This window comes from Leptosomus discolor, chromosome 8 (assembly GCF_034619465.1).
Source record: "Leptosomus discolor isolate bLepDis1 chromosome 8, bLepDis1.hap2, whole genome shotgun sequence".
In the NCBI taxonomy this organism is placed as follows: Eukaryota; Metazoa; Chordata; class Aves; order Leptosomiformes; family Leptosomidae; genus Leptosomus; species Leptosomus discolor.
Genome location: NC_141398.1, coordinates 47,761,468 through 47,789,007, shown reverse-complemented (window position 1 = coordinate 47,789,007; position 27,540 = coordinate 47,761,468).

The following is a 27,540-nucleotide window of genomic DNA, read 5'->3' as shown; positions in this document are numbered from 1 at the left end:
TAGACCGTTTGCCCATCTCATTTTCCTTTCAATTGCTGTTACACGAACTCCTTTGGGAGCTCACTTCAAGTTCAAAACGGTTCTCAGTCAAGCTCTACAAAATCATCTCTCACTTGCACTTCTTGAACTTTATTGTCGATGCCATGGTTTGTGGATTATTTACAATATAAATTCCACTTCCTTTTGCAGTTATAGTCTTTTCTATTAATCTATTTTTAATGGCTGAAGGTCCTTCTGCGGCATACTGCTGCCAAGACGCCCTTTTTTTGGAAACCACATGTATTTGTCCAATACAAATACTTTTTCCCAGGATTTTCAAATCTGTCCTTCTCTACACAGTGTTTTCCATACCAGCCTAGGGTTTCAGAAGAAAGGCTTCTTTCAGTTATATTTAAATGTAATATTTGGTGATCATCTGAGCAAGCCCTTTGAAGTGTCTTCAGCTTTCATTTTGGCTAAGGGCCCAGATTCAGAGTGAAGCCTTGCAGGCAAATCAACCATAGCAAAAGCAACAGAAAAATAGGAAAAGGGTGTAGTGGAAGTGGCAGCCCATGTAGCTGTGTACACAGGCTATTTAATACTTTCATGGAAGTTTCAGATGCAGCTCTCTCAGGGCAGAACAGAAACAGGAGGCTGATAACGCACCTCAGGGAGACAGCTAAGATTACGGACTGAAGCAAGGTAAATTTTTACTAGCCTCCTAAAAAAAGAAGATTCTGCTCTAGAATTATGTTTATGTCAATATTGAATTAAATACACAAAAAAATCTTAATATCATATTTACAACATTTTTAGCAAACCTATAAAGGAGAGACCAGTATGATAACACGGGAAAAAAGGTATCACCGGATCGATACAGGAGAATGGACACATGGCACATAAAACAATCAAGCTTGTCACCCAAAGAATGAAGGCATTAGGAAATGAAGGCTCCAGCTACTGGCCAGCTGTATAACCATGCATGTGCTTTTGCTAACAAATCCAGAGATCTCTTAATTCTGAATGACATTTCTATGACAAAAAAAAAAACCCACATGTTTTTACAGCGTGGTATATACTAGACAGCAGGGGTAAAATGGAACAGACAGCTATTAAAAGCTTCCTTGGAACCATCATAAATACCCATTTTCTCTTTTGGATTAGAATTTCTCTAGCTCTACTATCAAAAATGATTTATCATCTTTTATTTTTCATATTATTTGTAAATAGATTATTCCCACTGGCATTGCTGTAAGAAACATTTGTCACAGCTGTAAAAGGAGGGAGCCTGGCTAATTTCTGGATTCAGAAACCAAGACAAATAGCCTTTTTCACCCCTAAAACACCCATTAAAATCAGTCAAGCCTTCTCTTCCAAATTAAAATAGTATTTTGAAATCTGACAGCTGCCTCCACCTTGCTTTTCTCTTCATATTCTGATATTTAGGATGACATGTGCCACTATGTTTGCTACTAATTATGATGTAAGTTTACAGAAAAGTAACTTATTTTAACAAGAATTGTTAAGTATTGAAGTATGTGGAAAAAATACAAAACCACAGCAATACATAGTTAGCATATTACATATATTAATATATCCTAATAAATAATGTTTATTAACTATCAACTTTAACTTTATTAATCCATCTTTCTCCTTTTTAGTTGATTCACCTTCCAGTGTGCAGAGACATATTCTTAGACCTGTCTTGTCTATGTAGATCACAAACTTGTTCTAAAAGAACATCTTTCCCAAATGTTATCCCGTTTCATCTGGAGTCACCTGTATGTATCACTATGTATCACACACTGATAAAAAAGAGTATTATATGTAAGATATGAACACTAAATTAAGGCATAAGGAATAGAGAATCTTGGAGACCTTCCTACTGATAAGACCCCTGCCTAGCAGTACTTTAAAAAAGCTGGAAAACGCTCAGTGATTTGATAATCTGCTGAGTGTCAAACCTTCTTTCAGCACCAAAAAACTGAAAACTGGATAGTAAGAAGTGATTAAAATGAGCCTTTTTAAGGCTCAACCTATTACTAATTGGTCATGGCCATCCTGCAGAACCTCATTTGTGACACCAGTAGAACAGAAATTATAATGCTAGTTTAATAACCTGAAAGAACTTTGCTACTAAAAGACTGAATCATTTCTTTAATATTAAACAGTACATTTACTCTGTAAATGATGAACCAGTATTTCAGCAGCATGCACAGTGTTAGCCAGCCAAGACTTTTCCTTATTAAAAAAGAACAGAAATCACTGTGAGCTGAATCCCACAGTCCTTTCTCCTACAAAGCTCTCTTTGAGGTCAATGGAAAAATTGGCTATTAAAAAACGCTGAACTCTGACCCCTGGAATCATACAGCACAAATCATATTCGGTTTTGAAAACAACCTCCCATCCTAGGTCTGGAAAGATTTCAAAACAGGAGAAACAGGACATCCTTTTTCTATCATCCTTTCCTTAAGTTCACAATACCTGAAAGATTATGACTTAGTCTGGCAAATTCTCTCAGCCCCTCATTCGCTGGTCTTTATTGTTTATTGCCTACTTATCTCTTCTTTTAGGATATACGCGGGGGGGGGGGGGGGGGGGGGGGGGGGGGGGAAGTAACAAAGACCATGAATCTATTTAATCTAGTGAGAGTGAAGGAGTGAAGCAGCACTTATCATGAGACACATCAGCACAGTAAAAAGGGATACTGTCAATAAGTTTAATGTGCTTTTCTAAACTGAAGTAACTGTAGATCATGATGAACAAGGAAAGAATGCAAACCAAAACACCTTGGTTTTATCGTTCAGAATTTTAGAGCAAACGTCTAAAACTAGAGTAACAAAAGCTCAAAAGAAAAGAAAAAACTGTTGTGGCGATAATATTCTGACAGAGGAGATCTAGCGGTCAGTATTCATATAAAAAATAAATTTTTTTGTAGTACATTTTAGTACAGGCTAAGACCCAACACCATAGAGATTGTCACCTGTATCTTGGAAAACAGAACCTGTCTGACTTACACTTTTAAGAATCCCAGACAACTGACTCACTAGCTTTGCAGTGCTGAATTCAATATCATATACAGTAATGACACCACTGGGTAGACTTTGCATGGCTCCTGTACCTGACAGCAAGACCAGTTCATTTCCAAGGCAACCTCAGTCACATCTTCCCATTATGCATGCTGTCCTACTTCCGTGGCTCTTCACAGTCAGCATCCTCATGGATAGCCTCAAGGACGTGATTATATACTGCTCAATACGCTCAGGGCAAGAGTAAACATAGGCATGATTCGGGCAGCATTGTACAAGGTAAACATCTCTTGCTTTGAGTAAATCCCACTCACCCCAATAAAACCTATTTTAGGAGGCTTGGGAACATATAATTTTTTTTTTAAATGGAAAGAAACAGCAGCTGAAGCTGAGGTGCTGGACCAGGAGGTTTTGGTGAGGAGGTATTGAGAAGGATAGCAATATCTACAGTGTTTGACAAGATCCATCACTCAGCATATGATTCTGCCATGACATTGAACGCGCATTGGAGCTGCTAAGCATACTTACTGGGCTTTCATATGACTCCAAATTCACATTTCATTCTTACGAATCGCATGTTCAAAAATATTACTTTCAAACCCCAGTCACGCTTTCCTACTACTTTTGCCTAACAATTTTCTGTATCTATTAAAATAGCAGACTCTGCAACACTCTTACATAGCTATGAATCTGTACTTGACCACAACAATATTCGGATGACTGTAGATTCATTGTTCAGAAACGTTAAATTTACTTCAGATCAAACAGCCATTCTATTTTCACATTCAAACTTTTGTCTTTGGCCTTTTTTTTTTGTTTCTCCTAAAATATAGTTTCATTTTAAGTCAGTCCTCCATTCTGTGTCTAATTTTATAGCTTTGGAAAACTTTCCCACGGTCTCAAACTACTTCCATTCTGCTCAAAATAATAAGTTTTACTTAACATGATATGATAGAGCAATTTAACAACTCATTCTCTTCTAACAGTTAGTTATAGATGATTAATCTTAGCCCTATGCGGTCTGAAGGAGTCCCTTAGCTCATCAGTTGATCCTTTCTAGACACCTAAACTAGGGCTGGGAATACATGAAATAAATGCTTGAATCAAGATAAAGGCTGGCCCAGAATATTTTATGCTTCAATCAAATCTGAGTAGTTCACTTTCAGTTTAGAGAAAGATCAAGTACAAAGTCAGAGCAGTCTCCTGTCTTGCCTGGTGAAGGCTTCTAAGCCATCAGATCAGGACTGGTGACGCTGGAGTGAAATGCCAGTCGCGTTACAGTAAGATAACAGACATCGCTTGTGCCCGTGTGTTTTGTTCTATCAGTCTCCACTCATGGAGCTGGGGCTTCCTGGAGGCTCCCATTGCCCTCCCAGGGGGAGGGGGTTTTGTTACTCTTTTGCACCTCAGCATGCAAGTATGATTTTACATCACAGATGTAAAAAAGACTTCTGTGCTCTGTCAGATAGAATGGTTCACCAAGGGTGAAATAGGTCTTTGCCTCCATCCTTCTTTCTTTCACAAATGTAATTTTTCTCCAAAAACCACAGCCCTCACATTAGAGAATTCCTTTAGGAAATACAGTAGACTCAACCTTGGTGCCTTTCCTTTGGCAGATGGATTGTACCCTGACAGCCTTCCTTCAAATCTTTTCGTTTGATCTTGACAGAGTCAGATCAGCACACACAGCAGCAATCCAGTCCCATTAAGGGTGCTCCACCATGAAGACAGCCCTGACAGGAACCACTGTGACATCCCGGGAGCACAGGCAAGTGGCTGGGCTGCAGGGCACTGCTCCCACTGACATACCCACAGGCAGAACTTCACAACAGGAGGAAAATTTCTACCACAAGCATCGACAAAGATTCAAAAGCAATTTTTTTTAAGATGTATTCATAACCTTTACTTCGTCCTCCCTGCAACCATTTGAGACCTTGAGCAAAATACTCTGAAAAATAAACTTTAGTTTAAAGCATACCCTTAAATTTCAACTTCTAACAATTGCATTGATTGTAGTTCATTAGCGGTAAATTACTGCATGAGAAATCCAAAGAAGATACAAATATGGTATCATATGACTTGTGCTTACTTTGCAATAGTTACAATGCTTTGAAGAATTTCAGTGAAATGGAATTGTGAGAATAACATTATATCTGGAATAAAAGTATACATAGTTTTAGATACATTCTACTTTTTCCTGCATCTGACAGCATTTTGATCTGATATCTGGATGTTAAAGATGAAAAGATATTTTTGTTTTGTGAATCAAAAAATGTAGACAACTTTTAAATTGAAATAATCTGTGATAACATTGGTATGTATACAAAATAAGGTTCAGTCAAGACCCCGATTCCTTCCCAAAGGACCAGGAAAACACTCTCCAAAAGTGTAGCGTGCATGTTTTCTAATCGGGTGTAAGCCAGGAGAGAATTTAGGATATTGACCATTCTATTTCCTTAAACAAGACCACCATTAAGTACAGATGTAGGTCCTGCTCTGTGTAGTTTTATATGATCATGAGCTGACTGGCTTTGTCTTAAATAGAGACCTCAGTTCTTACCTATACAAGTTTGCCCCTTTGCACTGTCTGAGAGTGAAATGCTTGATTTAATAATTTGCTAAGTTGCAGCAGACTGCAGTACAGAAAGGATGCTCCCATTTTAATCCTCAATAGGGAAAAGTTGTAGGTTTTTTTACCTTGGAGAAGACAGTTGTGTAACATATTTTCCTTTTAAATTTTATAGAATCATCCTAAGGTTTGACATCAGCTGGAAGGTTTAAAGGCGAGATTAAGGTTTAACAGCAGGTGTGTAGCCTAGTTTTATCTTTTCAGCAATAAAATTTTAAGGACTATGCTATACAATCAGTGAACTGCTTTCCTTATTGCCACCCAGCACGGGCACGTTGACACCATCAAGGAGAGCGTGAGATATTCAGTCTGAAATAGACATGTAACAAAGTCAACAAATGGGCTCTGCTTTTCTCTCTTTCCTCTCCCCAGCACACACTCTAAGCTTTACTTTTCCATTAGAACTTTTACCAAACAAAACTCAGAAGATGCCAGCGGCATGTCTGTGCTTCTCCCATACACTGGGAAGGCAGAGTGGAGCCAGAGGACAGTGCCAGCCTGGCTGTCCAAGCAGAGGGCTCTGCCCATGCAGTGCCAAGGCCTCCAGCCCTGCCTGGCCAAGGCTGCACAGCCAAGCTGCCTCCTGCCCCTGACACACAGGCGGGTTGTCATAGAATCACAAGATGGTTTGGGTTGGAAGGGACCTCAAAGATCGTCTAGTTGCAACCCCCCTGCCACGGCAGGGACAGGGGCAGCCCTGGGCCACTGCAAAGCACAGAGCTGCCTTCAGGTTCACGGGCAACTCTGGGCCTACCAGAACTGAACAGTGGAAACAGTAAGGACTTCAAAAACCCTTAGCAGTGGGTGCCCGGTTACATTACCCAGCAAGCCTGAACGCTTCCTTATGCTATTCTGAATATGTGCAACTAAATGCCTACTGTTGAATATTGAATACAAACAGTTAAAAAAATTATACTATTCATGTTATGCAAATACATTAACCCAGTCAAGTTGAGTATAAACAAGTCTTTCAAATGAATATTTTTATGTTGCAGAAAGCACTGCACTGCTAGGGTAATTTATGCATCAGTTGACCCTTATTTTAAATGTTGAGGCATAGCATAACACGGCAGCTTTGTGCTTGCCATAATTTCCTGCTCCTTCAGCCACTTCTATAAAGAATTTCATTGACTATATCAACAAGAAATAATCTCCATTCTAATAACCACTTTCAAATTTAAGAACACTTATGTCTCAGATACTACTAATTTTGTTCTCTATGCATATATATCAAACACTCCTGTGGTCCATAAAGTTACAAAGAGTGCAGAGGAGTCACCCAAATGACTGCGCAAAATTGCCACAGTACCAGCATGGTTAGGCCTGTTTGCAGAGCAAAAGTAGCTGTACAATTCTCCGAGCTGGTGTAAGAGCAATACTGCTGCTATGCTTGGAAGGTGCTGTGAGTGGTCTACTGAACTGCTGAAAGTTTGAGGAGGGTATCTGCAGTATGGGTAATCTGCAATTCACAAATATTCAGAGGTAACTGAGAACCATATAAAATAATGATCCTCCTCTTGTTAAGGACAAGGACGCAGTTGGATTATCAGATCTCCTGTTATACCCATTAGAAGCCAACTCAGCAAACACTGTGTTTTTCAGAAATTATCATCACTTTTATATTAACTACAATTAAATGTTACCTGTATGAAAATTCATGAGGTAACCTCACAGCCAAAGAAAGTATTTCTGTGTTACGCATGGCATGTTGGACTTTGCTCTCTGTAATGTTTAGTTACATATCTAATAACAGAAGAAAATAAGTTCTATTGAAGTCAATGAGATTTTATATGGATTAGTTGTTCAAAGAACTAGATTTACTCTAAAAGCAAGAAGGGGGGACATAACTGAGTGCATTCAAAATGCAGAAGTTTTAAACTCAGTCAGGAATGATTTAGGTGTTCAGGAACCCGATTTTGGAAACCGGTTTGTCTCCCAGCACCTAGCAAGCTGTGCTGGTTTTGAAAACAGAACTACGCCAGCTTGACATGTTTGACAATGCTACTCCGACTCCCTTCAGCATCTCGTTCCTCTTTGTCCCTTCAGAAACTTCATATTAAAATCCAAGGAGAGAACAGAGACTTTAGCAACTGATAATACATCTACAAAACAGTTTGACAACAATGTATAAAATCGACTAACTATCCCAGGATCAGCAGGCAAATGGCCTATAAATCATGCAGATATCTTGCCGCATCTGGTCAACAGACATGAAAAGTAATATATTGTTCAAAGAATAGTTAGCAGAGTCTTACAAGACTGTAAGAGCAAAAGTATTATTTTCTCTGCCAGATGCTGTCTTGTGGTTTCATGATTTTTTAATAATAAAAGTTAAATTATTTTAGACCGAAATAATTAATCTTAGTTCTTATAAAAATTTTCAAAGAATGAAAAGGTTTGTCAGCAGAATCAGACACATCTGCTGAATATTCCTGCCACCTTCAGTAACCAAACACCCTCAGAACATGAAGGGTTCCTTGAAAGGAAGCTCCTCATTTCTTTGACTGCTGAGTATTACTTGTAAGTCACTTCTTAAGTAACCTCCTTATGCAAATTTACACTACATAGAAAGTCTCTCACATATAGGATACTATCTGCTTCCTAAAGACAACAGGTCAAACTTTAAAATTCAGCTTTTCTCAGGGTCTGCTAAGCTAGCTGAAAGTTTCCAGGAATTCCAAACAAGCCGAGTTCAAATAAGCATCATCACTAGCTTCACAGACATGAGGATGGTATGCAGGAAAGACTGGCAGTCCTTGCCATCTTCTGTTATTCTTCTGAGGGATAGAGCAGACAGGCAGTGCACACCTGAAATCCAAACAGGCAACTGAAACTCCTTTGGCTGACAACTCAAGTAACAGGCTTTCACTTCTCACATTTCCTAGGAATATTAAGATCTAACAAAATATACTCCCAAAAACTGAATGAAAGAAAACATTTTGTTGTTGTAAGCTATAAAAGTTTCTTCTGATATGGTTCCTGCATTGTCATCTACCGTACAAAACCATTCAGTCAGCTATGGAAATATAAATGCACTGCTGTCAGGATCCAGTTTTAGTGAAGAAAGCAAGGCAGGATAGGTATATTTAAACAAATAAACACATTACAGTAGAATGGACTACATTTCGGGACCTCTAGCTTCTATGTTATATATAACAAAACCCAATAAGGTACTACATGATTAATTAAAAATACAGTGTACAGTGAACAAAAACCAACAACATGCTACAGTCTATTAAATGAAATTATGATTCTGAATTGTAATTGCTTTATAGACCACTGAATTAGAAAGTGGGGAGAGAAGATTTATCACAGGAGACATTTGAAATCATTAGTAAAAGTTTAATTATTAAAAGGTTTTATCTCTGAAGGCTAAGTCTGTTTCTGTATTTATGTGTGCTTCTATTTTTTTTTTCCTAAATTATTAAGAACAGCCATCACCAGTACCACCCCCACTTCCCTTGAAATATTTTATGCATTCTTTTAACCACTTTAATCAGATGAATGTAATCCTTTGTGGTCTCAATTCAGGAAAGCATATAACTACATCTTAAGTCCCACTAGGACAAATCCTCAGCTGATGATACATATCACGTTTATGGAGCTTTGGCATCCGCCTCAGTGGGACTTAAATATCTTCTCAGTAGATTGCTGAACCAGCTTATTAAAAAGAAATTTAAAAAAAAAAAAATTGTTCCTGAAACTGTCATGCCATATTGCTGGCACAAAAATGAATATTCATGGGTGGATTTTCATTATAATGATTTTATGCAATTTGAACATTAACTACTATATGTAAATATTACTGTGTATCAGCTCGTATAGCAGCAAAATTTTTCAGTCTAAGGTAACACAGCACTTCCTAAAAGACCATTAAAGGTCCTTATGGTTAGGAAATCAGTTAGTGATCTCATTTTGTAGCCAAAGCTGTTAGGACAACATAAAACTGGTTTCAGGCCAGCACATTAGTTAATTGTAAAGCAATCTAAAACCAACCAAAAGGAGAATATTTGATTTATCCTAACTGTTTAACAATACTATAATACTGTGGTTCTCTAACTTGCTATCTTGTCTGGGGGAAACGATGAGATTTTATAGTAACAGCAATAGGAGTTTTAGACTTCTTGCTTTCCTTTTAAGTAATTTTCTAATAATTCACTTACAGCTTCTACCGACAAGAACTGGTCCAAGTTTTATGCTTGATTCTGTTTATGTTGGTGTCAACAACCTTCATTAGGTGCACTATAAAGGTCAACAATTTGTGAACAGAAAATTACAGTTTCACACCAGCTTTCACCAGCTGGTCTGTACAAACTGCTCACATGAATTAAGGGTGCAGAATCCAGTCCAAACCTTTCTTAAAAACACACTGATTTGACATCCTTTTAAACTATTTGCAGTTTCTTTCTGCAGTCTACTCTGTCTTTCTTGCTTTCTTTTGCCTTCTTACTACGCCTTTTAGACCATAAGCTCCTTGGGACAGAATTATCACTCATTTTGTGTTTTCCAACTGCATGGAAAAGCGAGGGTCAACCTGTTTGCGGTCACAGTGTAAATGCTAAAGAAATCGTAAAAGCAGTCATACTGCATTACCAACTGCGTTTGTCTATTATTTCACAATAAGAACATAGTGATTTTTTCAGCAGAAAATGCCTTTAGGTTTAGCATTTATATAAAACCTACTACAGTGGAGTCCTAGGATAAAATTTAGGCTCCTATGCTCAGGCTTAAAATGTATAATCATTTCCATTGACTTCTGCCACTGTTCTGGATTGCTTCCAGGATCCTGCTTTAATGTGTATAGATACCAGTTCAAATTACACACAATTGCTGATTGCATCTTAAGCTGTTAAATCTCACCGGGCAGAAATAGCTATTTATTTCTTGTCACTGCATTTCCTGTGCAACATGAAGCCTTTCCTTATTCATAGGCTTTCATTATACTCATCAAAAGGTTTATTCTTATCACAGACAAGACCAAGCATATCTAAAGAGATATTGCAGGCACTGCAGTAGATTCACTACAAGTCAGGTCTGACATACTCATTTATAGTGCATCATATATTGCTAGCGGATAGCTTATAGCTTCTTTCTCTAACGTTCAGTTTCTGCAGGCAAATAAATTTCTGCCTTAGGCATGTAACTAAACTAGAAGCAGCTGTGGCGTGCCCACAATTTGCAACTACCATGAAATGTTTCATAACATCTTTCTCGTAGAAAGAATTATCAATTCTTTCTTGGCTTTCTCCATTGTTTCCCAAAAATAAGTACCCCAGATCTAGCATATAGTATGCAGATTCTGTCAAAGCCATCCAAGGTCAACAGTTTGGGGGGGGGGGGGGTTAAATGCTTTAATTTTTATTAATAGTTGGGGAACACAGGAAACTTGGGGAGCTCTGAATTAAACCAACCAGTTGTGACTCGTGAGCTGCTGTGACACTGTGGCTGCTCCTATTGCTTAAGTCTCCCAGTAGCATAGCTCCTTATCTGCTGACGTCTACTGCAGCAATCTCAGTGGTTTTAGTAGAAGGAAAACAAGGTACAAGCCTATTTAGGTATGTGCTTAATGGTCAAGCTTTTATTACAGGATGATAATTTTTCAAAATTAATTGTAGCAGAGAATATTCATACAGCTTGTTACTATAGCAATGCATGCAGAATAGCTAATATTATTCACAGAGGTAGTGCTACTCCTGTAGTGGCAGGGGTGAGCTCCCAGTTTAGGTTCTTCATTCAGAGGTCAGGAAGAAACATCAGAGGTGACTCTCCGCTAAGCAGCCTGTCATTCCTGGGCACAGCAGGGTGTAGGCAGTGTCATTTTCCCACACTTCCTTTCTGCATTCCCCACTGGGCTGGAAACAGTCCTTCAGCTGAGGCCTGAGGCAAAGGGAACTGCATCATCCTATTCCATCCCACAAAACAGTACTTGGGAAGTTTGCAATCAGCAGCTGCCTGAGGAAACAATTTTTTTTTTCTTTTTTTTTTTTCTTTTTTTTTTTTTCCTCCTCCTCCTCCACAGATGGGCCCATTTGGCTCTTATTCAGATAGAAATCATAGCAACATTTTACAGGGAAGGTAGGCAACTGCAAACTGTCACATGCTGAATGTGGGCTGGTAAGTGTGTGCTACAGCTGTAATTAAAAAAAGAGAGGGAATAGGAAGAGAAATTAAGGGCAAAGTTTTCTCACCGGTTATCTGATCAGAATATATATATATATGAACAGTAAGTCTTTTCACACAAACTACTTACACATACATTTTGGTCCCCCATAAGCCAGTATTTCTACATTTTAGCTATATATTATTATGCTGAGGGTAAGCACACGTATTTAATACAACTAGATCTTTAAACAGGAAATACACTACTTGATCACACATTTTTCCTCCTGGAGGCAGTCTCGGACACTGTAGCAGAAAATGTACAAGATGTAAAGTCAGTACTATACAGCCCTAGAATAGCTTGGCCACTGGGCAGTATCTTTTAAAACGCATCAGGTTTTGGTACCTTGTAACGGGTCTGCATGGCAAGGTTTTGGTAGCGGGGGGGGGTTACAGGGGTGGCTTCTGTATGAAGCTGCTAGAAGTTTCCCCTATGTCAGATATAGCCAATGCCAGCCGGCTTTAAGACGGACCCGCTGCTGGCCAAGGCCGAGCCCATCAGCGACAGCGCTTTTCGCCTCTGTGATAACATATTTAAGAGAGTGAAAAAGTTGTTGCGCAGCAGTAATTGCTGCGAGTGAGAGGAGTGAAAATATGTGAGAGGAACATTCTGCGGACACCAAGGTCAGTGCAGAAGGAGGGGGAGGAGATGCTCCAGGCACCGGAGCAGCGATTCCCCTGCAACTCGTTGTGAAGACCATGGTGAAGCAGGCTGTCCCCCTGCAGCCCATGGGCGGTGGAGCAGATGACTGCCTACACCCCGTGGAGGGCCCCCACGCCGGAGTAGGTGGATGCCTGAAGGAAGGTGTGACCCCGTGGGAAGCCTGCACCGGAGCAGGCTCCTGGCAGGACCTGTGGCCCGTGGAGAGAGAGAAGCCCACGCTGGAGCAGGTTTGCTGCTAGAGACCCCATGAGGGGAGCTCACGCTGGAGCAGTCGGTTCCTGAAGGACTGCACACCGTGGAGGAGACCCACACTGGAGCAGTTCATGAAGAACTGAACCCGTGGGAAGACTCACACTGGAGAAGTCATGGAGGACTTTCTCCCGTGAGGGGGACCCCATATTGGAGCAGGGGAAACATGTGAGGAATCCTCCCCCTGAGGAGGAAAGAGTGGCAGAAAACAACAGAGCGATGAACTGATCTCAACCCCCATTCCCTGTTTTCCCCCCTGTGCTGCTGGGGGGGAGGATGGAGAAAATCAGGATCAAAGTTAAGCCCAGGAAAGGAGGGAGGGGTGGGGGGAAGATGTTTTAAGATTTGCTTTTATTTCTCATTACTCCTCTCTGAGTTAATCGGCAATAAATTACATTTTTCCCTTCAGTTGAGTCTGTTTTGCCCATGACGGTAAATGCTGAGTGATCTCCTTGTCCTTATCTCAACCCCACAAGCCTGTTGTTATTTTATTTTTTTTTCCTCTCCTCTCTCCTGTCTAGTTAAGGAGGGGGAGTGATAGAGTGGCTTTGGTGGGCACCTGGTTTTGGCCAGGGTCAACCCACCACATACTTGATGTCCTATAGATAGGCCTTTGTACAACTGCATGATGAAGAATCTGGCTTCTCCCAGGACTTTCCGTAGTCTTTACTACTTTTTCAGTCTCGCCTTTCTAATCTTTTCAGAAAATGGTGGCAATGGATTCAAGTTCTTCATGCTACCCACTCCTCAAGCTCAAGAAGAGCTCCTGAATGCTCACTATAACTAATCAGTTTGGGGCCAGAAAGTTATCTTTACTGAACACCATATGTTTGCATAAGCCACACATACTGGCACTTTCCTAATTTTAGTTGCAATCACTTTCAATGTTTTTCTGTAGCAGAGAATGTTCACTGTCTTCCTCAGACTCTCAAAGCATATTTGAATCGGCTTCCCTTCTTCTAGAGTTTTTAAGAAGTGCAGATACATTATTATGTCTGCCCATTGCCAATCATTGACCAGCAGTGATTTAGCAGGTACGAAGCAAATTTGGCACAATTTAGTATCTGTACAGGAGACAAAGTTCATAATTTCACTTATAATCCTCATTATTTACTGCAATTAAATGAATTTGATAATAATGCCAAAGCTCAAGTTGTTTAACATAACTAATTAAGCAAGTAACAGACTATTCCATCCATTAACAATGCATTGCTTCTCAGGCTCCTGTTTCTATAGCAGACTTTTAGCAAGTACAAGCACAGCAGGGAAATTACAGTCTAGCAGCATCTGTAAGATCTTTCACTGAAGGTGAACACGCAATACAAGATGTGGACATGCAGCCCAAGCCAAGGCAATATTTTTCTTTTCCACAAACAAACAACAAAACACAACTTACTCATGATGTGATGACAAAACACAAGCAGTTTTGAAATCTCACCATGTTCTGCTAAGAGACAGAAACGAGAGCAAAATATTTTGTACAGAGGAGGTAAAATGCAATCCCTACTGCACTATCCTATAGTTTTTTGCATGTGGATACATCATAGCCCCAAAAGATGTTTAATTCGCTATGACTTCAAATAGACTTATAGTATTTATTGCATAAAAGGAAGAAGTCACTTTGTTGTTTGGATATTATGGATTAGTTAGAATAGGAAAGCCTAAACACCCTCGAGCTGAATGACTTCAAGGCCCACAGAAACTGATTCCAGCTGAAACCAGGCATTGAGGCCAAATCCTGCTCTCAAACCCACTACGGCCTGAGGTACACGAGAGACTGGAGACATCCCCAGGGGCTTGGAGCATTGCTGTTCAGGGAAGCACAGCTGAGAGCACAAGGAAGAGCTGGGGGCAGCTGCTGCTCCTGGCACAGCTCCAGCCAGCCAGGCAGATTTGGGCAGGCTGAGCAAGCCCACCGCAGCTGCCTGCCCCCTGGATAGGGGGAACTGGCAGAGCTGCTGGCAGGAGACACTGCTTGCTAAATAGTGTGACAACGTATTTCATTTAAGTGTTTTGGCTTAGTCCAGGCTTAGAAAACAGACTGTAAGTTCTTCAGGGCAGGGACCATCTGTCTGTTCTCTACTTAGGGTGGAGGGGTCCTACTTTTTCACTGAGTTGTTAAGGCACTGCTGCAGCAAAGCAGGGTAAGTAAACATAAAGATCGTACTTCCAGGACTTGAAAGCGGCAGAACAAAATGGATGACTCAACTGCAGTGACAGGCAGGCAAGGACTAGTTCCCAGCAATGCAGGGCATTGCTCTACACGTTATGTTCCCCAAAGCAAATACACTCAATTAGTGCACTGCTGCTTCCACACCCTACCCACTGACAAGCATCCTTCAGGACAGCACCACACTGTCAGTTTTAGTATATTGTTTTCTTTAATGTATGGAAAGCAGAAAAAAACCCCCACAACCCACCCAAAACCCAAAACAGTAAGACCTCCTCCCCCCGAGTATAAACAAGGCATTAAAAAACATCAAATCTAGACAAAAAGTGCGACTTTGTTGGGAATATCTTCTTGACACTGTTTGTTTTCCAGGCAGTTTAGTTCATTTCATACAGCTGCACTAAGTATTCAAACTCTATAAAGATTATTACAGTCCATCAAGACAGTGCTCCAGAAGAAAATCCTAAACCTAAAAGCCACTAAACAGAATCACAAGGATGAGAAATTTGGAGGTCTTTAAACCAAAACCTGATGTTAAGAGAAGAACCCTTCCTATCCCTTCTTACACCTTTTTTCTTTGGCTCAGAATTTCATTTGAACATCTATAGTCTCTACTTTGGCAAGTGATTTGATGGCAAAGCTTCTGCTGACACACAAAGAAAACAAAGTATACACAACATATCCCCCTTCCTGTAGGTACGCACATACACCTTTATGCAGCAAACCCATCGCCTCAGACCTGCCTTAGACCTTGCCTATAATAAACATTTGGGTTAGTTAGGAGATCAAGAAAATTAGAAACAAATAATTCAATTGAGAAAAATCATTAAGTTCTAATTACATCAGGGTTTTGCAGAGTACACATTGGAGCTGGTAGTTTTTCATCGATATGGCAATGAATGGTCCACACACCATAGCTATGTCTTTCCCAATAATTAATTGTCATTCTAGGAGCTGCCTACAAAATATGTTTCCCCAAAGTACCTTTTGGTTCTCCAAATGGAGCCATAGCTCTATTTTGCTGAACCTGGGAATCTTACAGGGTTCTAAGCACTCAAAGTGCTGAGGGATAAGCACCCAATACATTACATCTGTGAAGATTACTACCGGTAGTTCTACCTTCCTCTGAGCTTCTACAAATAAACATTCCAAAACACCCTCTTTATTTTCCAAGATTTGTTAGAGGCTCCTCGTTCCTTGAAGGTTACTGGCTTATCGTCTACCAGGAATATCTTCACTTCTACCAGTTCATGGTTGAACGTCTTGGACAGACATCTCCTCCCCTCCCACCATGTTCTCCTGCAGAAGAGAAGAACAGAGAACCAAAAATAGCTGGAGGAGCACCAAAGCCTGCAAGAGTGATCGCATGGCCCATTTTGCCCTTCTTAAAAAAAAAAACAAAACAAAAAACAAACCCACAATCTGCTTTCTAGACAGAAAGCAGTAATAAGGGGGTAGCTGTACATGACATCCTGTCCTCCAGTGTTCACCAACAATACCAGCAAAATATAAACTTGAATCTTGGCACCTACCTTAAAAAAATGCATTCTTTCATTAAAAAAATAAACCCCACCAAAACCAAACCAACTCTGAAACCTGACATATACACTTAAGAACAGATCTTACCATTGTTAACCGAGACAACTTCAGGAAAACCAGGATAAAAAAAAAAATTTAAAAGACAATCTCTTAAACACTAAATCAGAGATTTTTTTTTTCTTTGCAGTTCCTATTTTGCCTACAAAAAAAGAATTGTGGAAAGGAATGGCCTTTCTGTTTGTGTTCTTTTTAACATGTCCTTACTACAGATATCACAAGAGCAACAGGGAAAATACCAAGCATGTTTTCAGCTAAAATCCTTGTATTTTCCATCAAAAGGCACTGAAGTTCAAAATTAATTCTTAATTAACTGTTAGTCTATGTTGAGAGGTCAAGTATGCCATTACTGTTATGAACATCAGTGTTTTTGTTCAGCTAGAAAGCTACAAGTCTTTTTTAGCTATCTTTCCTTGCATTTTGCAAGGTATTAATGAATCATTTTGTCATGTGTAGAATATTATTCATCTGAGGACCATCCTATCATGAAAAAACATTAAACTGTGCTCTCATTGTGGATGTGGTGATTATTATAAATTCTTATTTTCAGGTCTTAGGATAAAAATGACTTTAACAGATGTGTTTTATTAAAACATGCAGCAGCCAAAGGTTTCTCTGGCGCTAAGAAGTGTAATCAAGTAATGACAGTACTGGTGGCTCCAAGTGAAATAAAAAATTCATTTTCAGATCCTTTTGATTGTTTTGCATTGCATAAGGGTAAATGTTGTCATATATCAAAGGCTCTCACATATTAAAGACTGTTTATACTTAAAGAATCATGGTCTTTCATTAGGGGCATTCAGTTTTTTCATGAGCCACCGAAAGAACTCTTCATTGTCTGTCTCTCTATGGATGCATCTAGTAGCATTTAAAGAGACTAACTTAACCAATATGTATAATAGGAGGCTGCAAGTAGAGCCTTTTTCCTTCTTTGCAATCTTAGACACACTTGTACAGCCCATAGCATCTCTCAATCTTCGCTGTATTTAATCCCACAACAACTTCAGAGATGAAAGAAATATTATCCTATTGATGGAGTAGTGAAGTACAGACCTCCTGCAGCATTGAAGCACCTTCTTCACTCTGGTATCAGATCTGGGTACCTGAATACCTTTTGAGATATTAGTCTAAGTGGCCCAAGGTGACACAGAAAGCCTACCAGGAAGCAGTATGTGGAACCCAGATCCCCTAATCACCACTGAGAAATCTTTCTGGACCTGAAGCTCCACTCTGTTTCTAAAAATACAAGTCATTTTATGTAAGTCTTCCATCTTCATATCTATTCCTCAGCCTGCTTGTGTCACTTAGGGCCTGGAATACCAGAGTCAGCAAGTACATTGCAACACAGGAAAGAAAATCCTATAATTTCTATACAAAACTAATTTAAATCTATTGTTCCATGACTGGGACCACATGTCTAGGGCTGCCTATTTGGAAAAGAAGACTGGTTGTAAGCAGGACTTATTGCCAGAGTACAAGAAACTAGAGATTATCACAGTGAAAACTCTGGCTGTTCCTCTGAACCAAATTTCCCAACTCCCGGGTTTCATTCACAGCTGCTTCCCCCCTCCATTACATTCTCCCCAGTAACAAAATACTGAATTGCCGCTTTGACCTGCCGGCAGACAACCTGCACCATATGTTGGCAATGCTACTCATGCTCTACATTTGCAGGTCACCTTTAAAAGGTGTGAAAAATAATTTACTGAAATTTCAATGTCAAAAATTACACTGACTTCCAGATTCTTTAGGGCATCTTCCCGAATTCTGTAAGGAAAAATATGCTTTTTTTAGGGATAAATTGGTTTTTAGGACTTCTGTGTGCCTTCATTTGAAATCACTGCAAACAGCTTAAGCAGATCACTGAAGCTAGGAGCCCTTTTATCTATTACTGCAACTGTAAAATAAACTAGAACAGTGATATTGATTATCCCATCTAAAGAGTGCAAAAATCTGGATCTATTTAGTAAATATTTTCGGAGTTCTAAAGAAAGCGTTTCAAGAACACACACCAGCCACTAATTTCTGCATTACCCAATATATTCCCTGAATCCAGATACATCCTTCCAGCAGTCTGGCCATTTTCTATCCCATGCAATAACCTCAATAGCAAAGAAGTTGTAAGTATGCTGCTAGTCAAACTGGAAAACACAAACACAGCTGCAACTGAAGCTTAACACTAGGGATATACAGTGAAATCTTCAGATGAAAGGTACCACAAATACCTTCTCACATCATGATGGCTTGTAAGTGTCCCAATTCAGCACTTATCTGATTACAAAAGAAACAAATAGGTAGATAATTGTTTTAATATACTAATTTTAAAGTGTCTTACCTGTTTACCCTCCTTATAAACTCATGATTTAAAAAGAGTTTTTTTCACTGATAGCTCTCATTCCAGACGCAGAGGGCAGTCCCTTTTTGCAAAGTACATTTGTACATTCTGCATGGACAGAATGAAGAAAAGCATAAGAAACCTAACAAGTATCTTGCCTAGTATCTTGACCACTCATCCACAGCTTGTAGCAGTTTGTTCAGTTTTTAAGTGAATTTTATTGGAAGGTCAAAAAGGTCACATTTGGACTCAATAGATCACATGAGTACAGGTCTAGCATACACACTGCTACAGTATCAATCAGCTTTACAAATAGTTTAAGATTAGAATAATTATGTATAGGTTAACTGTCCCTAGTTTAATTTCTTTAAAAGTGACATCAATGGACAGACCTTCACCTTGATGGCATATTCCTCTAACAGTGAAATTGTGTGTCCTTATAAGCAAAGGCAGCCATGCACATGGGCTACATATAGGAAGCGTGGACAGCAGGTCCACAGAAGTGGACAAATGGCTGACTGCAGGATACAGGAAAGAGCACCAGTCTTCTCAGAGGTGCAGAACAGTAAGATGACAGGCAAGAAATGCAGGCTGGAAGATGAGAAATGAAGAAGTTGGGAAATGTCCACCTTTGGAGGTGTTCAATACCAGGGACAAGTTCCTGAACAACCTCACCTAACCAGGCCTGCTTTAAGCAGGGGTTTGTAGCAGATGGCCACCAGAGGTTCCTTCCAGCCTGAACTATTCTGCAATTCTGTGAAACTGTCTATTCATTTCATAACAGATTAAGGTAGTTTTATTATGTTTTCAATCTTGGTAGTCTTAACTAATAGTCTGGGGTTTGTTTTTTTGTGGGTTTTGTTTGTTTTTCCCCAAGGCTGCTATGTCTATAGTAGACGACCTTCAGTGCTGTATGAGTCTTTAACAAAACTAAGTGCCACATTTACCTTGTAGAGCTATATATGTAGGTGTATATGTATACCTAACCCAGAGGTAACTGTATGCTCATCAGTGCAACTGCAGTGGCTGCTCTGATCTGCACCAGAAAGCAAAAGAAAAACAATAAAAGCTGACTTAGAAGGAAGAGATGTAAAAATTAAACTAATTAGCAGTATTACTATTAGTCTGGGGTCGCTGTGGTATCCAGAGCACAGGCACCACACAAACTCACTGAGAAAAAGACAAAAGGATGACGGGGCATGAGATTTAGCAAAGCAGAGACCAGAGTGAGTAAAGTTTTGTAACTTGCAGAAAGCTATTTTTAACCAAGCTTTTTCTTTTCCCTCGGCAGGAACTGCAAAGAAACATGTAAGTCTGACTAGCTCAAATCACGGTGGTCACAGCAAGGCCGGTCATTTTGAACAAAGCAAACTCAGAGTTGATGCCTTTTAACACAGTCAACAGCGTGCACTTCAAGAACAACAGCTAGCTGAATCCTGTCATTTTCAGATCTATAAGATGGTCTGCAAGTACAGAAGGTGCCCATTCAAATTTCCTTTTGATGCACAGATAAAAGTGACAAATGATGTGTCGTTATTATTATATATGAACACAAAAGCCATGATTCCATCTGCTTGCCACCAAGAGATGCCTTACTTACCTTGACACCTAAAAACAACTGATTTGCACAGCACAAAGTATACTCAGTCTCTGAAATGAAGGGTCTTACGCTTGTTTAAAAATGCTGGTAATGATTTTTAGCGTTCCTGCCCTCTGCCCACACGCACACACCCCCACCCAGTTTTGTTCTTATGGATTAAATATATCAGAGAAAACCAAAACAGTTTACCTGAAACAAACCTTCATAGTACCAGTTACAAAAATGAAGATGGATCATCCCCGACCCTTTTCATCTAATAGCCTAAAAATCATGCACGTTCACAGCCAAAGACTTTGCTCAGTTCCCTGTTCCCTCATTCAGTCTCCATGAGACATGGATTTCATGCAAGGAGCAGCAGTTTCTAGAGCAAAACAGAGCTACACACCTCAGGATACTTCATACCCTTCCATGCTACTTGGACAGTTGCCTAGGCAGAAGGAAAAAAAAAAAAAAAACCAAACCCCAAACCCAAACCACAACAAACCAAACCAAACCAAACAACCCACCCCCACCACCCCCACTCCCCCCCAAAAAAAATGTGCTGCATTTCTTTCACATTGATCCAGATAGTTCTTACTCTGGAAAGATTCTGTAGTCGTTTTAAAAAAAAAAAAAAAAAAACGACAACTGGGGTCCACATCTTTAATTCCTCTGGCTTGAAAGTCTAGCTTAAGAATGTTTCGGTTTAAACTAGCAGAATTCATTAATAGTTTGAGTCAACTGAAACCACATTTTGTAGTAAACAAACTAGTTTGGGGAGGGAGGGGAAGAATCTTTTACAGCCATAAGCCTAAGAATCTATTTCAAAGCACTCTTGTCTGTTTCACATTTCCTTTTGTGATTTGCCATCATTTATAAACCCCACTTAACTGAATTCAGTGCCAATGGTAACAAACATGAGGAGATGCTGTTAACTGCTGGAGATTAGTTGTTAGACAGACACCCAACCCCACCCACGTCCCCCCACATCCCATCCTTACGGAAAGGTAGTCCTTTATAGAAAAGCTACTCAAGTCAACATTTCAAAGTATTGGGCATTTCCATTCAAACCCAATGTAGATTTGACTTTTCATACTTTAAGGAAAAAGGACCATCATAATTAATCTGAGAATTTAACATATTTCTCAAGGAATATATCTTATTACATTTAAAAGGAACCAAAATTATGAACCAAAACAGATGAACAAATAGACTGTGGCTTCTACCTACCCTCAACATATCCTGATCTACTGTTATTTTTGGTCACAAAAAAAAACAGTGTAAGTTCATTGCATCCTACTATTGCTTACAGCAGCCATTGGATCAAACCTATAGGTAGGAACTCAAGGCTTTTTAATATAAAGACTTATTGCTAGGAGATTTTATTTCCACAGAAACAGCCATATGAAGAATTACATGCTTATCTTTTCATTCATGTTTTCAGAGACTGTGGTCAGTCACAGACAGAAACATAATATTAACTTTCTGAAAGGAATAGTTAACAAAAAAAAAAAAAAAAAGTTCTTTTTCTCTATGCGGAGTAAGCCTCTGAACAATACATTTACGTATAGGAAAATTCAACCAAGTGTGAAGAGTTTTATCACACAGCAGCTGCTTAAATAAAAGAAAAGCAAATTTGGCTTAATAGGTACTTGATGAGCATACACTCCTCTAACAGAGAGGCCAAAGCAAAATTGTAACTGTTTTCTGTGTTCTGTCATGTAGTGACATATCTTGAAGATATTAAGGAATAAAAGACCCCAATATATCAGTTTCAATTGTACTCAACTATGCTGGACATTCAGATAATTAACACAACATCATACAGAGTTTTGTCAGCTTAAAGAATTGATCTGATGACCTATAGGCATTATAAGCGGTGCCCACTATTGCTCTGGTAAGGGCAGTCCCCTTTGTTAAAACTGAATTTATAAGAGTAAATCTCAAAGAATTGGAGGAACATTACCTTGTAGGCATCGATCCAGAAGTAAAATATTTAAAGTACTTTTCTGGTTGAGTTACGCAATTCTTTTGTACAACACAATACAAAAAAGCTCACATAGGATGAAAAGAGGAAAAAAAGCTGATAAAGTAATTTCCTAGCAAACTATCACTTTGATGAAAAAGCAGTAATGCTCTTAACTGCTCTCTCACATGACAGATATGAAATTTCTGTAGCACATTCTTTGCTCAAGACCAAGTTTGAAAGTGCCCTCTACTGTGGGCCAAATTAGCTCAAACAATTTAACCTTAAGGCACCATGCAACAGAGCTCAATTGTTTCTTCAAAGGGCAAGGGGAAAGAAAAGCACTTGAACAGTTTTGATTCAGGCTACATAAGAAAAGGAAGCTTCTGGACTGAGTGTATTTTGAGAAGGTTTATATGACTTCAAATCTAATATTTTAGTATAGTCACAATAAATAGTTTTGCCCTTTTCTTAAAAAAAAAAAAAAAAAAGAAAAATACTTCTAACCTCTTCTTACAGAAGTGTTACAAGATTTCACATTTCATCAGGTCAGAACTGGAAGGTGCTGTGAGGAAAAGGCTTCATTATAATTAGCTTCAAATGGAGATCTGGCCGCTTCTCTTCTAGACTGTTACATCTGGACACCATCAAATGCTCTGAAAAATATCCCGTCTTCATCTACTGAGCCACAGGTGAAATTTGAACAGCCACCTTAGATCCATAGGAAAGGTACTCTGCTTTAATTTCTCAGTTTCCATGCCAAAAATCTGACCTTCAGTGGGTGATGGTAGCAGCTCTGGCTAGCACAGGTGGTCTCAGGCCAGCTGTGCCTCTGCCTTTCAGCTCTGAGAACCACTCACTTGGCCATATTCTAAGGAACTGTTTGCCTGCTTATGAGTTGAGCTTAAGGTAGGAGGAACTCACTATGTCAATCCCAAGGCTCACCCTCAATGCACAGTTTCATTCTTGAATATTTAACAGGAAAACAAAGATTAGAACAACTGCTCAGTGTGTGGGCTATACTGCATGAAAGCCTTCTCCTCCTGTGTCTCTAGTACTGAAAAAGGACACTTGTCACATCCCTCTCCTCCCCTCAGATTGCATTGCACAACGCTGTCACCCTCCTGGAGTTCTCCCCCACCTTCAACTCTACCCTCTCCTTTATTTTTAAATAAAAAATACCCCTCCTTTCTCCCAGCTGATTTGATAACTGAATAGGACTGATTGAACCTGATCATGTCTATACTGTGTTGTATCAGTGACTTAGAAAACAGAAGGAGACAGAAATTTGTGCTATTAATATGAAGAACAACAGTGGAACACCCTCTTCCTTTGAGAAGCAAATTGAGAGTTTTCAGCTGGAAGCTCTTACAGTTTCAATGCTTCCTTATCTGCCTTTGTCCACAGTTGCTGATGAGAGCAAAACTCTTGCATCCATCCCAGCAAATTACATGAGTTTAATCAAGTGGCTGTGTGATATATTTGGTGACAAGCAGATTTAGTTACCCTGCTGTGATAAAGGGTTGATCAATGTACTATTATTCTTTCCTTTATTGGCTTTTCTTTCTTCCCAACAAGCATAATACTGCAGTATCACAGACCGAGTTTTCTACACTTGGGAACTCACCACCCACTTCTAAACCCAAAGACAGTATTTCCTGCTTCACAATAAAGGCATTTGTTGCATCTTAAAATTCACGGGTTTCTGGCAATCCTTTTATTTTCACAAAACTGAATTGTTACTGCCTTGAACTTTGCATACTGGCCACCATTATTTGGAGACTTCTTCCTTATTTTTTTTCTAAATAGTTCAAAGCAACTTTTTTCAACCATAGTCGAAGAATTCCTGCTTTATGGTCTTGCAAAGAAAAAAAAAAAAAGGAAACAAAATAGTCACTTAGTCTTTTGTCCCATTGCTTTCCAGTCTTGATCGATCTAGTTCTTAGTCCAAGATGAAGCTAATGACATGAACTTCAGTCATACAGCCCTTGTTCTGTCTTTTCCAGAAAATTTGGGGTTAGATAACCCAGTACGGCTTCTGTTCAACTATTAGACAACTCAAACGTTTTTGGCAAGGTTCTGAAAATATGTTAAAAAACTATTTTCTATGTACTTTCCCTTTTGAAAAATTGTTCCTAGAATTTGAAGATTTTGACTTCAAAATGCCTCATGCAATGTTTGTTGATGCTACTAGTAAATCAGCAAGTTCTACAGCTGACCTAGGAAATAACCTCTTTTGCTGTAAAATGCCATCGGACACCTAACAGGAAAACAAGACAGGACAACATTGCCCGGGTTCTTTCATTTTTGTGTTTTGGGGTTTGTGGTTTTTTTTTCCAAGTTCTCCTATCCCAGTTCACTGTGGTATATTACAAGAATGCAACCCTTTGGAGTAAAAGGGCAGGTTTCAAATTAAAGATGAGTCTATGCTGTCTTGCCCTACTACTGAGTGCTGTTACATATTAAAAAGTGTATTAAATTTAACTTTACCCTTAACAAGTAATTGAAGAATCAAAAAAGCAAAACTCCCCTTCAAGCTTTTTGCTTTTACTGCCATTTTCTGTCTTACTAAGCAATGTCTTTATCATGATGTCATTTCTTCTAAGGTAGTAATTGCAAAAACCACAGAAATCATTCATCTACAGTAGAAGTTTGGAATGGGCACTTAACATTGGAACTTACCTTTACATTTTGATTATAAAAGAAAATGGCCCATATGGCATAAATATCTTCAAGTGCAATGGGAGTTCATGGATTTATAACAGCTGTGATAAGGGTAAAAAGATCTCAAGAGGAAATGCTATGATAATGGTCTTTTAATAGACCTCAGAGAAAAACTGGCTCTTACCGTAGCTGAGCAAATAAAGACACAAATCAATGGGAAAAGTTGCCAGTTAAACAGAAAAGAATCCGGAGCAAAGTTCATATAATAAAATGATCTGCGTCCAAACGGAAGTTAAAAGGCAAAATATTTCGTAAGACAAACCTAAGAGCAATAAATTAGAATAAAAACGAAGACATTACATTAGTGAGTGTTGAGTGCTTTTAACTGGCTTAGTGACTGAAAGTGCAGAAAACTTCAGACAAGTGGCTTAGAAAAAAGGGGCGGGGTTTGTTGGGGGGGCGGGTGTTGTGGGTTTCTTCTGTTGTTTTACTTTTAAAATCAATATGAGTTTCCTTACCTACTATGAAATTACTTCAGTGCAAAATTCAAATCTATGTTTATCACAGTATAAAACACCCATTTCTTAAGAAGATAACCTGTGGTTTTAATTACTAAGTGATAAAAATACTGCTGAACTTATGCTCTGTGTTACTGGTTCTGGAGCCACGCATTTATTTCTGCAGTGCAGACCTACTCTAGGGAAAGAAATTAACTTCTGAAAGGCCTAAAACTTCATTTTTAATTAGCTTGAAAATCTCAAAACTGTTATTCAAAGTTTTTAATTCTTTTCTCCAGTAGCCCTAACATAGACTAACAGCTTCTATATTATCAGCAATTCTAAATCCTTCTTCTTGTGCACCATCTTTAGACCTCAGCAGTTTAAGTCAAAAGGTTATGCTCCAGTGACAGGCAGAAGACCTTTATACATAGAATAAGACTCCTATAGTCAACTACTCCTTAAAACACAATCCAGGTCTGAATACTACTGAATGAAATTGTTATATATGAAATAGAGCTAATAACATCTTCGTTTTCTGATATTAGTTTGATTTCAAAACCATGCTACCTGTGGAGTTTACCGTCATACAAACAAGTACAGTGAAAATATAGTAACACAGAACAAGATAACTTTATCAGTGGTTTGTTTAAAATCACTAAAGCAAACACTTCTTGATGGCATGAGTACATCACAAGAAATAAAAGAAAGGCTCATAAGCACATGGTACTACACAACAAAATCCCAAAACTAACGTCCAAACATTTAAATGTGAGCATCCAAAAATAGTGTAATTTGTCTGACAATTCAGTCAATAAATTTGCTTTTTTTCCTGTAGAAAAATGAATCTATAGAAGACAATACATACATTAGCTGATACATGCATCCACCTACTGCAGATACCTACTCCAAAGTCATCCACACTACGCTGACTGATCACACTTTCATGTCTATAAAAATACTGTCCTTTGAAAGCTGTGATGGTCACAAACAAAATCCTCATTTTCTGGTAAAGTGAGGCAGGAACTACAACCTTTTGCTGTGGAGTTTAGACCCATTTTGCTGCATAATAAACAAAACCTTTATTTTTATTATTTTCTTTTCTATATTACCTACACAATAGTAGGCAATAGCTTTGGCATACATGAAAAACAGTGGACAAGATGTCAAAACCCAAACAGAACTGTATCCACTGGTCAGTTATAACACGACAGGTAAAAATCCCACTCACATTAGCCACTTCAATTTCTTACTCATTGTAGCGGACTGTGGGTGGCCGAGCAGGAGAGACTATCTAGGAGTAAATAGAGCCAGAGATGTTGCAGAAAGGAAAGTGCATAAACTATCCCTTGCTCAAATTCTGTTTTGTTCTAGGCAGCATTATATTCAACAAGTCACATCATAAGAGAAAATGCAAGACTTATCCACATTTTAAATTGATATTGCAACAGTCAGGTTTATCCCATGGTGTACTCTGTCAATGAGTGTCTTATGAAGCAAAATGCTATTTCAGTTCCTCCTGATGTAAACTACCGTAGTGGATACAACTGAACTAACCTCCACTCCCACACTTCTAGATACAGAAAGGGTAGCTGATTTTGTTGACTAAATTATTCATTTTGAATTATTCTCTCATATCTGACTATTAAGGAGCATGGTAATGCTTATAATTGTGTCTTGACTTGTGTTGGGAAGTTCTTGTTTTGTTTCCAATCTCCTACTCTTCCTCCCTCATTTCTCCTAACAGCCACACTATAAAACTCCAAAGCAGATTTGTAAAATTTTAGAGAGAACAGAAAAGTTTGCTTTTTCTCTCCATGTGATCACCACAGGTCCTGGAAAAATAAAGCCCAACGAGAGAATTTCTGCAAAGTGAAACACTACTGCAATATAATGACCAGAAAAAGGATTCAGTAGTTATTGCAGAAAAATCCCTAAAAGCCTCATTAGAATGAGCCACAGCAACAGTGAGGAAGGTATTAAAGCCTTTGGATTACACTGACAGTTGCAACTGAAACAGGTAA